A 14,353-nucleotide genomic window follows, 5' to 3' on the forward strand; every position below is an offset into this window, starting at 1 on the left:
TAGAGGCCTACCTACTTGGGTTGTGGTCAGTTCATTCTGTTCTACTGAATACCCAAGGCCAACAGCTTACAAAAGCATACTCTGATCACACTGGCATAAGGAGAAACAATAAGGTTAGAGGACTCAAAAATCTATTTATATAGCCAGTGAATGACCTGTCCTTTGGTGGGTCACCGTGTAAGGGGTCAAGAAGGCAGAGATTGTGGAGTCGGAAATGCCAGGTTTGGATGTTTAGTCAGGAAAGCCCGCCTGACCCCTCCATTGTACGTGTGGTTTCTGGGATATCCTCTGCAGCTTTCTGCTGTCTCATTGCTCATATCAAGATCTTTGACCCGCATAGTTGGACTTTGTTTTGCATGAGGTTAGATGGAGTCCAGTCATGCTCCCTTTCTCTAGCATCTAATGTTTCAGTAGGATTGGTTTCCTCAGACAACACACATGACCTCTGTCTGCTCCCCTTGAAGAAGACAGGTGAGGGCTGTGGTGGGCAGAATGCTATGATGACACCCCCCTCCAACCCCAATTCCTGACCTCTTGTGTACATACACCTTTTCCCAGTTAATTAACTGACCATTAATTTGGGTGCTGCTGTGGAGGGTCTTTGCCAATCTGTTTTGTTCCAAATCAGTGGACCTTAAGATAGGTAGAGTACCTGGTTGGGCTTTTTCCCAGTCACATGAACTCATCAGACCTGGGTCTGGAAGTCAGAAAGATTGTAAGCATGAGAAAGATTTAAGACAAGGGAAGCTGTCCTTGGCTGGCTCTGGAGACGGAAGAGGCTATATGGCAAGGAACACAGAGTACCTCTAGATGCTGAGAGTGGCCCCAGCTAACAACCAGGAAGGAAACCAGGACTTTAGCTCCCAGGCCTTTAGCAAGGAACTCAATTCTGCCACAACCACATCAACTTAGAAGAGAAAACTGAGCACAGCTGACCAATTTTATTTTAGCTCTGTGGGACCTGAGCAAAAGCCAGTCATGCTGTGCATGGACCCGCTTTGCAGGAATTGTAAGCTGTTAAATTAGTGGTCATATAATTTGCAGCAGTCGAAAAGTAATAGAAAGAGTGAGGCCAGTCCCCATTCCTGTCTCCAGATAGACTGTTTTCTTTCTCTTCTCAGACATTTTTTCTTTTGGGCTTTCTTTTAGGCTTCTGAGTTAGTGTTTGTACTGGTGACGCCGTGTAGAATACATACATTTATGGATTCCTGTGAACTGTTGGTAGGTTATCTATTAAAAAGTAGCCTATCCCAGTAATTTCTCTGACATTGGCCATAGCAACAATTTTCTAAATATGTCTTTTGAGGGAAGGGAAATAAAAGTAAAAATAAACTTTTGGGACTATTGGGACTATAGTAAAATAAGAAGCTTATGCACAGTAAAGGAAACAACCAATAAAGAAGACAACCTATGGAATGGAAGAAGATATTTGTAAAAGACATACTAATAAAGGGTTAGTATCCAAAATGCATAAAGAATTTATACAACTCAACACCAAAAAAAATTCCAAATAATCTAATTAAAAATGGGCAGAAGACATGAACAGACGTTTCTCCAAACAAGACACAGATGACCAACAGACTCATGAAGAGATGTACAACATCACTCATCATCAGGAATCTACAGATCAAAACTACAATGAGATATCTCCTCACACCCATCACAGTGGCTAAAACCCAAAAGAGAAGAAACAACAGGTGTTAGTGAAGATGTGAAGAAAAAAGAACCCTTGTGCATTGTTGGCAGGAATGCCAACTGGTGCAGCCACTGGGAGAAACAGTATGGAGGTTCCTCAAAAAATTAAAAGTAGAATTCTAGTAATTCCACTACTTAGGTATTTATCCGAAGAACATAAAAATACCAATTCAAAAAATATATGCATGCATATGTTTATTGCAGCATTATTTACAGTTGCCAAATTATGGAAGCAGTACAAGAATCCATCAACAGACAAATGGATAAAGAAGAGGTGGTATAGATCTACAGTGCAATAATTCTCAGTCATAAAATGAAATCTTCCCATTTGCAGCAACATGGATGGATCTAGAGAGTATAAAGTTAAGGGAAATAAGTCAGTCACAGAAAGATAAATACCATATGATTTCACACATAGGTAGAATTTAAGAAACAAAACAAATGAACAAAGGGGGGAAAAAGAGACAAACCAAAAACAGATTCTTAACTATAGAGAACAAACTGATGGTTATCAGAGGGGAGGCAGGTGGGAAGATGAGTGAAACAGATGAAGGGGATTAAAAATGCACTTATCATGATGAGCACTGAGTAATGTACAGAATTGCTGAATCACTAGATTGTACACCTGAAACTAATATAACCCGGTATGCTAACTACACTGGAATTAAAGTAAAAATAAATAAATAAAAATTAAAAAGCTGAACTAGAATAAATTAGAAAAATACATGAATAAATGGTAGTCTATCCTAACAAAGGGTTTCTTTTTCTCTCATAAAATGGATATGACAAGGGACAAATAATCAAAGGACATTATACAGGAGATTCACACATATATAGACATGACTATTTGTTTTATGAAAAAAATGCTCAATGCATGCTAATCCAATAAGGGCATAATAAAAAGAAGTAACAATTTTCAACTACTAGAATGGCAGAAATTTCAAACCTCAACGAAAGACTAATAGATGAGAACATGGAAACACTCTCAGACAATATTGGTAGAAATGTAACTACGTGCAAGGTAACTTGGAAATATCTCATCAAAATTTAAAACACGTGCCCCTTGGTTCAATAATTTCATTTCTAAGAATGTTCACTATCTGTAATTATTTGAACTTCAACAACATGGGGTGCCTAGGGTAGCACAGTCAGATAAGAATCTGCCTTTGAGGGGCGCCTGGGTGGCTCAGTGGTTTGGGCTGCTGCCATCGGCTCGGGTCATGATCTCAGGGTCCTGGGATCGAGCCCTGCATCGAGCTCTCTGCTCCGCAGGAAGCCTGCTTCTCTCTCTCTCTCTCTCTCTCTCTGCCTGCCTCTCTGCCTACTTGTGATCTCTGTCTGTCAAATAAATAAATAAAATCTTAAAAAAAAAAAAAAAAGAATCTGCCTTTGACTCAGGTCATGATCCCAGGTTTCTGAGATCAGCCTGCTTCTCTCTCTCTCTGTGCCCCTCTGCCCAGCTCATTCTCTCTCCCCCAACCCCTCCAAAATAAATAAATCTCTAAAAAAAAGACAAACACCAACATGAAGAACGGTTTACATAGTCTGACTATGTAAAAATGAGTATGTGTGCATATATATGTAAAATTGTGTACACTCAGAAAATTCATGCAAAGAAACTTAAGGCACTGTTATCAGTGATTGCCTTTGGAGAGTTGTACTGAAGGCTAGAAAGCAGGGAAGGAGAATTTTTACATTTTACCCTATGCTCTTCTACAGTTTTCAGTTAAGAAAACTTCACCAAGTTTTATAATTTAAAAATGGTTTCCATGACGTTTTAAAATGAATGTTACTGGAGTTATAATATATAATATATAATTTATAATATATAAATATAAGTTTATATATAAATATAAGTTATTTATATTATAAACAACTTAGATATTTTCTAGCCCAATTATTTTTCTTAAATTAACAGTTTTTATGTCTATTTTTTTTAATTAGTTTCAGAGGTAGAGTTCAGTGATTCATCGGTTGCATATAACACCCAGTGCTCATTGCATCACATGCCCTCCTTAATGCCCATCACCCAATTATCCATCCCCCTCCACCCACCTCCCATTCAGCAACCCTCAGTTTATTTCCTAGAGTTCAATGTCTCTAGAGAGGTTTGCCTCCCTCTCTATTTTCATCTTATTTTATTTTTCCTTCCCTTCCCCTATTATGTTCATCTGCTCTGTTTCTTAAATTCCACATATCAGTGAGATCATATGATAATTGTCTTTCTCTGGCTGACAACTTCACTTAGCATAATACCCTCTAGTTCCATCCACATCATTGCAAATGGCAAGATTTCAGTCTTCCTGATGGCTGAGTAATATTCCATTGTATATATACATATCTTCTTCATCCATTCATCTGTCAATGGACATCTGGCCTCTTTCCATATTTTGGCTATTGTGGACATTGCTACTATAAATATTGGGGTGCATGTGGCCCTTTGAATCACTATGTTTGTATCCTTTGGGTAAATACCTAGTAGTGCCATTGCTGGGTTGCAGGGTAGCTCTATTTTTTTAACTTTTTGAAGAACCTCCATACTGTTTTCCAGAGTGGCTGTACCAGCTTGCATTCCCACCAACAGTGTAGGAGGGTTCCCCTTTCTCTGCATCCTCGCCAGCATCTGTTTTTTCTTGAGCTGTTCATTTTAGCCATTCTGACCAGTATGAGATGGTATCTCATTGTGATCTTGATTGACATTTCTCTGATGCCCAGTGAAGCATTTCTTCATGTGTCTGTTGGCCATTTGTATATCTTCTTTATACCTATTTATAAGTTCTTATTATAAGACACGACTGTTAAAAGATAGTCACTGACAGAGGATACAATTTCAAGAAGTATACAGACTATCAAATAGCTACTTTAAGATCACATTTAGCTACAAAGTCACTAAGAGGTTCTGCTTTTTATAATCATCCCAAAATGACAACAGTTACTATCAGAAGGAAATAGGGGCCTCAATTCCGGTCTATTTCTATGAGCTGTGGCATCAAGTAGGACCATAGCCACAGTTAAGTATTCATAGAAAACCAGAGTACAGCCAGCCTCTTCAGCCCTTATGAAGTACTGGGCTTAAGCAACTCGGAGAACCTGTTTAAGGACCTATTGGCATTATATGAAGTCAGAAGACAGAAATAGCTAGGTGGTGGGTAGAAATCAACTTTACTACCCAACAATTACATAAGAACTTAGAGAATCTTAAGAGTTTTTAAGAATCTGACACAAGAAAATATTCAGAAGGAAAAAAAAAAATTCTTCATCAGGCCATGTCCCAGTTTATAGTTTTGAAACTGTCTAGAGATCTCATCCAACTGCTTCATTTTACTTGTTCAAGTGCCATGGGTACAACTCCAAGGATAAGAAGTCCCCTGTACACCCATCCGCCCAGATTTCAGCTCAGATTCTTTTTTTAAATAGCCTTCACACCACTGTTAAGCCATTCTTTTCCCTTTCTCTCCTTAGCCTTTTTTTTTTAAAAGAATATTATTAAATGGGAGAAAATCTATGATTCTGATGATTGCCTGCTTTATTAGTCCAAAGCACATGACTTTGTAGAAAAGGCTATCAAGGACCTCACATCTCCAATCATCTAGTATATATAATGTAGATGAAGAGCAGAAAATATGAAAAGTACTTAAATAATGTAAAAACCTTTGAACACCTAGAGCAACTTACGTCCTGATGGTTATCTATCCAGAGGTAGAGCACTGTAATTAGGGCACCAAATGGAGTTGACCACGCCAGAACAGTCTGCAGTAATGAATGCTGCACTAGTGTACATTCCATTGCTTTGCTTTACATTTAAAAGTGGATCTCCCCCCACCTCCTGATCCTGAGGTCATTAAGGAGGAAATGAAAGGGTAATGTTTTAAGGAACTGTTTCTTCTCTGGAAGTGTATTTCAAGGCACCAGAAAAACAGAGCTTTAAATATCTGGTTGCATTCTATATGACATCTCGTGTATTTTTCAGATGACACCATAACCAAAGGGCAAGAATTGAACTTCATTTAAAAACTGAATGCCAGGGCACCTGGGTAGTTCAGTTGGTTGGGCAACTGCCTTCAGCTCAGGTCATGATCCTGGAGTCAAGAAATCAAGTCCCACAGCAAGCTCCCAGCTCCATGGGGAGTCTGCTTCTCCCTCTGAACTCCCTTCTCATGCTCTCTCACTCTGTCTCTCTCTCAAATAAATAAAAATTTAAAAAAAAAACAAAAACCTGAATGCAGGATGCCTGGGTCAGTTAAGCATCTGCCTTCAGCTCAGTTCATGATCCCAAGGTCCTGGGATCAAGCCCCACCTCAGGCTCCCTGCTCAGCAGGGAGTCTGCTTCACCCTCTCCCTCTGCCCCTCACTACCCCTCCGGCCACTCCTGCTCTTTCTCTCTCTGTGTTCTCTCTCCCAAATTAAAAAAATATTTTAAAAAAATAAAAAATAAAAGCTGAATGCAACCTTATTTTGTAAGTAAGATCATTCATGTACATACATGTTAGGATCTCCTGATGTTTCTTCTTTGTCCATGCATCCTAATCCCTTCCCCTCTTTCCTCCCCATTTCCTAGCTCTCTAATAGAAGAAAGAGCATCCTTTCGGAAACCAGCCTGTCTGAAGTATATTTTTCTTTTTGCTCATTTAATTATCAACACAATTTGCCATCAAGAGTTTTTATATACTTCTGGTATGAGAGATCACGGTGTACACACCAGAAAGTATTATAGATTTTTTCTTTTTAACAGTTAGTTTTCATCTAAAATCCTTTTTGCCAAGTTGAAAGGACTGTTCTTATTCTTCTCAAACTCTAGCACATCTGACATAATGGATACTCACCTTCTTAAGCCTTTTTCTCCCTTTGGTTTCTCTTTATTATTCAACTTCCATTCACCACCCACCTCTCTGCTTCTTCCCTATTCTCTCTTTGCCTCCTCTTCCTGCTGCTATTGCTGCTCCCACAGCTCTGAGATCAGCTTTCAACTTCCTCTTTCCTCTTCTTTCATGCTATTGACCCTCCCACACCATGATCTTCCTCCCAGACCTTTGGTTATACTCAAGCCCATGTTGATACACTTGTCAGCTGGGTGCCTCCCAGACGCCTCAATCACCTTGGATTGAAACAGAACTCATTAGACAGAAGTAGGCACCATTTCCTCGTTCCCTAAAGCACAGTTGTCATTTCAAACTCCTCCCTACCATTACTGCTTATTTAACCTATCTGGAGCCACGCCTCATTATTTCATTTCTCAACATATCTTTTGGAGTCACCTTTTATTCACCATTTCTGGTGCGGCCAAGAGAAAGCAAGCCTTCCCCTCCTCTCATCTGGAATAACTTGGTGCACTCCTGCCAGCTCCCCTGGCCTCTGAGGGCTCCCTCCCACCAATCTATTTTGCAGATTACTCATCTACGCCCTTCCTAAAGCTCCATTTCCATCATGCCATCATTCTCCCTTTTCAGAAACTTAAAGTAGTTTCCACTTGCCCACAATCGCCAAAGTTCCTTCCAGGATTTCAAGACTCTCCATTCATGTGATAAGAATCTACTTGGGGATCTTGTTCTAAAAGTAGATCTGGACCAACAGATCCAGAATGGGGAATAACATGTGGGTGTCACAGGTAGACTCTGTCATTTGCACAAGCACCCCAGACAACCTTCTGCTGAACAAGTAACACTGATCTGACCCCATTCCTTTAGCCACCTCCTTCCCTCCCCTCTGCCTTTACTTTTTAAAACCCATGTTATTATTTTACACTCCCTTTCAAATTCTAATCATTCTTGAAAACTCAGTTCCAAGTCTCCCTTTTCCATGAAAACTCTAACAGCTTTGAATGGAATTGGTACCACAGTCTTGTCCTTACTTCCCAGGCAAAACCCATTAGATTTACCAAACATTTATTCGTTAAAGGCACCATTATAGCCACTTGAGCTCAAGAAACTCACCGTAATACTAGGTCTTAGTTTGCAGTCCAGTAGCAGAGGCAAGAAAATCAATACAGTGTGATAAGGTACGTGGCGGTCAGAGGAGTTAGGTGCAGAAAAGGGGCTGAAATTAAGCCAAGGGTAGGGGGAAACACTGCCAATTTTGCATTGAGTGAAGTTTAAGCTGAGTTTAAAAAAGAAAGGAAGCAAGGGAAACATCTAAAAGAAGTATGTCTCAGGCTGAGGGGAACAGTAGAAGGAGAAAATGAAGTGAGACACATATGTTCTACCAGTACTCATAAATTCTTTGGTGGTGCCGGGCCAATGGTCTCATAGGTTCAAAAAATGCTGGAAGCAAATATAACCTTCAAGACCATTCAATTCATCCTTATTTTGAAGATGAAAAAATAAGAGGTCGAGAGCCTCAAAGTGACTTGCCAAATATCATTGCCTTTGGCAAAGCCAATGTTCTTCACACTGTTACGTTGCCCCTCTCTGCCTGTGTTTAGAATACATCCAAAGTCCTATCTCCTGATTACTAAATAAAACACAAATTAAAATGAAACTAGTATGCTATTTTAAAAATACTGGGTTTCACGATATTAGGTTTTCAAGTCTATTTCTACCTCCAATATACAGGGTGATCTTGAGCAAGTCACTTTCTTTCCCAGGGTGCTCATTTCTATATGTGTCAAAAGGCCAAATTAGATAAGCCTGAGTATCTGTGCTGGCTCTCAGGAACATTTCCTAAATATATTACCATTTCTAATAAAATGTATGATGTGGTGTTTGATCTAATCACAGCTTGCTCTTCAATTCTCACAAGACTTTCTGTTCATCACATCCCCAATGAACTAACTAGCTAATGTGTAACTGAAGAGGGCACCTGGTTGGCAAAGAGAGGGGAGTCAGTATGGGCTGGAGATGTCCCGGAGCAGGGGAAATCTGAACCAACCTCTGGAAGAGGTGAGGGCTTGGCCAGGAAGGCCGTAGGGTGTTCCATGAAGAAGGAAACATGAGCAGGGTGTGGGACTTCTGGCCATATGGGGGGCCTGGCAGGAACCATGCTGCTGGGGAGGGGTCTGGATGGGGAGCCAGGGAGACAGGGGGGACCCTGGATGGAGGAGATCCTTGTCCTGCCAGGCTACAGCATAGACACAGTGTAGGAGCCCAGGGGAACGGCCAGGAGATGCTTTGGCCAGAAGGACAGGCCACTGTCCAGGAGCCGGTTTCCTTAAGAACAGAACAGGCCCTGTGGGCTTGGACTTAAGAAAAGATGTTCTTCGTTCTACATCCTTCTGTTTCGATTAGGTGTTCTGTAATGACACAATCAATTCTCAGAACTGTAAATGGTAACAACGTGAACAGCCCAGACTCAAACAATGATCCTGTTGAAACCAATGGTATTTTAAGCATTAAGAAAAGGTCTGATGAACAGAAACACTTCCCTGGCTCTTGGAAGGCTCACAGTTGAGACTTTTGCTGTTGCCCATGAGCCATCTGTTCCCTCTCTTCTTCTTTTGTTTCTCAGGTTCTATATTTTGTCTTATGTCAGTTGGATCTGACCTCATTCATTACTCTGACACGTTGAGAGTAAACTACCTCAAATTCTTTTTGGAAGAGGATGGGGCATAAATAAATTATGATTAAAGTTTATCTGGATGGATGCTTGTTCCTCAATATCGGGGAATAAATAATGACAAAGTAATTCTACTCATACCACACTTTTTAAAAGAGGGATTGATTATAAACCGAATCTCATGAATCCTAACTCAAATTAACCATCCTGCTTCTGGATAGCATTTTAGGGATTTTGAAGTTTTTTTAAAATTACAAAATATATATTTAATATCAAATTTACCATTTAAACAAGTTGTAAGTGTATGATTTAGTAGCTCTAAGTACATTCACAATGTTGTGCAGCTATCTCTATAACTTCTCAGTCATCCCAAACTGAAACTCTGTATCCATTAAACACTAGCTCTCCATTCCTCTCTCACTCCCCCTAATCCATGGTCACTTCTATTTCACTTTCTGTCTCTAAGAGCTGGCCAATTCTAGGCACCTCGTATACATGGAATCATCCAACGTCTGTCCTTTTGTGTCTGGCTTTTTTCACTAAGCACAGTGTTTCCAAATTCATTCGTGTTTTAGCATGTGTCATACTTTCATTTCTGTTTAAGGATGAATATCTTTAGTTGTTTGCATATATTACATTTTGCTTATCCTTCTGCTGATGCATACTTAGGTTCCTTTCACCTTTGGCTCTTGTGAATAATGCTGCTATGAACATTGGTGTGCAAGTCTCTGACTGTCTGCTTTCAATTCTTTGAGGTATATGTCCAGAAGTAGAAACACTGGGTCATACGATAATTCTATTTTCAACTTTTTGAAAAACCACCACACTGTTTTCCACAGTGACTATATCACTTGACATTCCTGCCAGCGATGCGCCAGGCTTCCAATTTCTCCACATCCTTGTCAACTCTTGCCATTTTCCCTTCTTTTAAAAAATGATAGCCTGCCTAATGGATATGAAGAGAGTTGCTTTCTTAATGTGGGTATTTCTTTAATCCATTCAACACCTGAAAAAGAGCTCCTCCAGGGCATATACCCTGTTTCATTTATCCTTGTCCACCTGCCTTATAAGTAGGTAAATTCTCAATAAATGTTTATCAAATGGATGAACAGTAGAGTTAAGGAACAATTCTGTGAGCAAGAGTAGGTACTAATTGTCATTCGTATTTTGCAGCAGAGGAAATTGGGACCCAGAGCATTACATGACTTGACTGAGGTCAAACTGCTGGCAAGGTGCTGCCATGGAGGTCAAGTCCAGGCCCTCTAGCTCTACAGCCAGTGACAGTGGAACTGATGTGCCCAGGCTGAAGTTCGGTCCACTACAATAGGACCCACTATTCTGACTCTGTAGCATGTCTCCTTAAACGACAGGCCCTACAAAGTGAGGACACAGGTAAGCAGGTTAGAGAAAAAGGGCTGGCTCAGGCCGTCATCTGTTTATGTGTAAGCTTCAAGGGATCTGCCTCAAATCTCAGAGCCACGGTGCACACGCATATCAGCAATCCAACTTGAGACATCCTGAGTAAGACTTCTGGTACGCCAAGGAGATTCCTGGACTACTGCTGATAGGAAAACCATTATTACTTCAGTTCATGGGAAAGGGCAGCCCTGGTACTAACTCCAACAGGAATATCCAAGTAACTCAATAATTTCTGGCAAAGAAAAAAATTTGAGACTGCGAATAGGCTTCCACTTCATACAAACAAAGAGAAATCTATTGCAAAAAAAGAGATTCCCAAAGGGAAAATACATATGTATAAAATAAATTTTAAAAGATCAAAAAACATTGAGAAAAGACACACTGCTTCTTCCACCTTATATACCTCTTGTGCAGACCCTTATCATCTGTATCTACTCAGCAGATATTCCATTATTCTATTAACCCCTTTCCTTCCGAGAGGGTTTATTTGTTTATTTATCTGATATGATTAAAAAACATACTTCTTAGAGATATTGCTCTCTTTTCCCAGTATTCCTTAGCCCTGTACCTGCAGGTTCAAATAGGTGTTGATATTGGGCTTTATGACCTTATACCATCAGACCAACCAAGACTGATTCATGAAATGTATGTTGTTTCAGATTATATGATGTGCCAAGGACTTTAGAGCTGGCCTTTTGGAAGTGCTGTTATAAGAAAAATCTCAGTATAACAAAACTGTTTCTCTTAATTAATGGTCCACTTATTTTAAGTAATACTCAATAAAAATCCCAGGCAGGCTTATAACTATCCATTAGAATTGGTTTGAGTAGGATTTGAACCACAAATAAGCACTTAGTAATTATTAACTATTAAGAAGAGGGACACAGAGGGACGCCTGGGTGGTTCAGGTGGTTGAGCCCCTGCCTTCGGCTCGGGTCATGATCTCAGGGTCCTGGGATTGAGTCCCGCATCGGGCTCCTTGCTTGGCAGGGAGCCTGCCACTGCCTGCTTGTGTGTACTCTCTCTCTCTGACAAACAAATGAATAAGTAAAATCTTAAAAAAAAAAAAAAAAAAAAAGAGGGACACAGAGAATGATATTCTATCAGCACAACCAAACTTAATTTTAAGTACATTTCTAACACAAATTACTGCCTCTGGACCAGGCATGTAGCCCCTGCACCACAGCCATGCTCTGTATTGTCTTCTCCTCTGTCCCAGCCCATCCCAGGACCCAGTCATTCTACTCAGTTTGGAGAGCTCTGCAAGGCTGGGGCAATTACCAGACAATACTCCAGATTGTCCCTAAACAAATGTCACTCATTCACTCCATTCAGATATGCTGTCCTGAGTAGTAGGTGGAGTGAGAGGCAGCCCTTGGCCTTGCACAGAACCCCACAGGCCCGGTGTGCTGGTAAAGCCTATGCCAGATCTGCAGGTGGAGAGGGGAGAAGAAATGTTGAGCGAGCCCTCGTAGGGGAGTGGTAACAAGTTCACTGTCCCTGTGGCTGCCTGAGCACTGGCAGCATGGAGGGGAAACCCACGCCAGCCTCCCTTCCACTCACCACCTCCCCAGTGGTGCTCCTCCCATCAACTCTGATGGGCCAAGGAGGATCCTACAAAACAAGGCCTAGCTCCAAGACTGCTCCCACCCCTGTGGGGCCCCCAATGAGGGTAAGGTGAACACATCAGAGAAGCCTTGTATGTTGATGTGGAAGGAGCTGACCATTGTGGGGGGGGGGCTCCCCAGGGCAGATGAGAAGAGAAAGGAACAAGGTGGGTTCTGAGAATGGCCTGCGGGTGAGGGCCTCTGTGTGCCCTCAGTCCCCTTCAGTTTCCTGTTCTGGGCAGACTGACAATGGTTTCACCCAAGGACTGAGGTCCTGGAATTGAGGTAGGGTGCCGAAGGTGCCAAACCACAGAAGCAGAGGCAAGAGCTGTAAGAAAGGGGCTGGTGTGCCTTCAGTGCCTGATTTAGGACCTTGATGGCTTTGGGAGAGAAGTACACAGGGACCTTTGTTCTGGGGGCAAAGCTTCTTGGAATGGAAATTTGAACATCTGATGAATGAAAATTCAACTTGACTGGCAGTTAATCCGCACTTACTCTGTACAGGCATGGCAGGAGGTTCTTTAAGGGAACTGGAGGTGTGTGGGATGGGGCGTCCGCCCTTGAGAGGTCTCAGGACATTCAAGAACAGGGAACACAGATCCGCAGACAATTTCACAGTGACAAAAGGCCACAGACTGTTACCGACATGTCGCTTGTTGTGCTGGGTCCACTGGTGAGAAGGAGGAGGATTCTGGCCTTTGGGGCCTTTGAGTCCCATCCCTTCATGGGCTCACTAGCATGCATTTGAACAGTCCACTTCACACGAGCTTGGCTTAAGACTGATGTGGCACATTTGAGTGGAGACACTGGAGTTTGGAGCCGGAATCTAGACTAGAAATAGAAATTCGGCACGAATGGCGATGGATGAGATCACCAAGGAGCAAGTGTAGACAGCAAAGAAGCCCAGAAGGATATGTATGGGGTGGGAGGGGCTGGCAGGTGGGGAGGGAGGAGGGGGCAGCCAAGGAGGGGCTGCATTATTTTCGTGGGTGACGCTCTAGTAACGGAAACTAAGTTCAAAGATGCGGAGAGAAACAAGCAAATCCTTTTAGATTGTGGACAGAGGCAGCATGAAGACCCCCTCTGGTGGCTCCTCACATGAGAGGGGCTTTCTGCAGCCTGGGCTGGGCACGAGGACAACGGCCATCCACGCAGCGCATGCAGTGGGCCCTACCCACACTCAGTAATCCACATATGTGATGGTTTTTATATTCAGTCTTCATCGGTCCCATGTGGGCAGGAATTACCGTGAGGTGTGCAGAAGTCAGGTCCCTTGCCCAGATCCCCGGTTGGCAGGGAGTGAGGTCAGGACACCACCCCATCTCTCTAGCAGCCCAAGACTCACAGGAACCTGACTGGTTTGGGAACCCGTGGCCTGTGGGGTGTCTGAATTAACAGAACAGTATCTGTACAAGGTCTGTGAGGGAATTTCTTAAGAGAGTCCAGAAGGCACAAATTGAAGTTAAATGAGTCAAGCCTGGCACCATGTCGGTATGCTTCAGCTGTGTTAGCCATTAAGCCAGTCAGTTATCAAATCCATTGCTGCTTTCATGATTTCAGTCAACATTCCTCTCTTCTTCAGGTCTCCTTTGTTTCTACCACTGCCAGGTTCTTTTGGAGGCAGGTGAAATTCTTCTCTGCCCGTAACTCATGATAATGTCCTGATGCCCTCCCCTCTGGCCCTCTCTCCTACATCCGCTTCGCCTCTGCTCTATCTCGGCCTTGTCTTGTCCCTTCTCAAATCTAAAATGCCGATTGTAATTCTTCTCATTTTTCAAGTTTACCATTTTGATGGTACAGTACTTTTTCCAGTACTTTCCATAGCTCTCTAGTGTTCTGTGAAGCACATTTCTGAGAGAGAGAGAGATTTAAAGTCATTTATAAATCTAATTGTAGTGGTCTCTGTTCATAAGCAGCTACTGTGGACACCGAGGACGGTGACAGGGTCCTTCTCTGTGCTGTCAAATCAGCATCATTGGTATCACCTAATTTAATTTCCAACTAGTTTTAGGATGTTCATATATTCTCTCCCAATAAAAGAAACATGAGTACTCTGTTCTATACCATCAAGTCTATCATCCTCTTCCTCTCCCTGTGGGGTGGGATAGGGAAACAGCCTGCAGAAAGGAAATGCTCCCAGATGG

The 14,353-nt window shown here is 42.0% G+C and overlaps 1 protein-coding gene across 3 annotated transcripts in view; it reads right to left on the minus strand.

Annotated features, from left to right (window-relative positions):
* The window catches only part of MCF2L2 (MCF.2 cell line derived transforming sequence-like 2), a 250,664-nt gene that overhangs the window by 57,280 nt on the left and 179,031 nt on the right, over positions 1–14,353 (minus strand). The window lies entirely within an intron of this gene.

Source organism: Mustela nivalis, assembly GCF_964662115.1.
Source record: "Mustela nivalis genome assembly, chromosome: 1".
Taxonomy (NCBI): Eukaryota; Metazoa; Chordata; class Mammalia; order Carnivora; family Mustelidae; genus Mustela; species Mustela nivalis.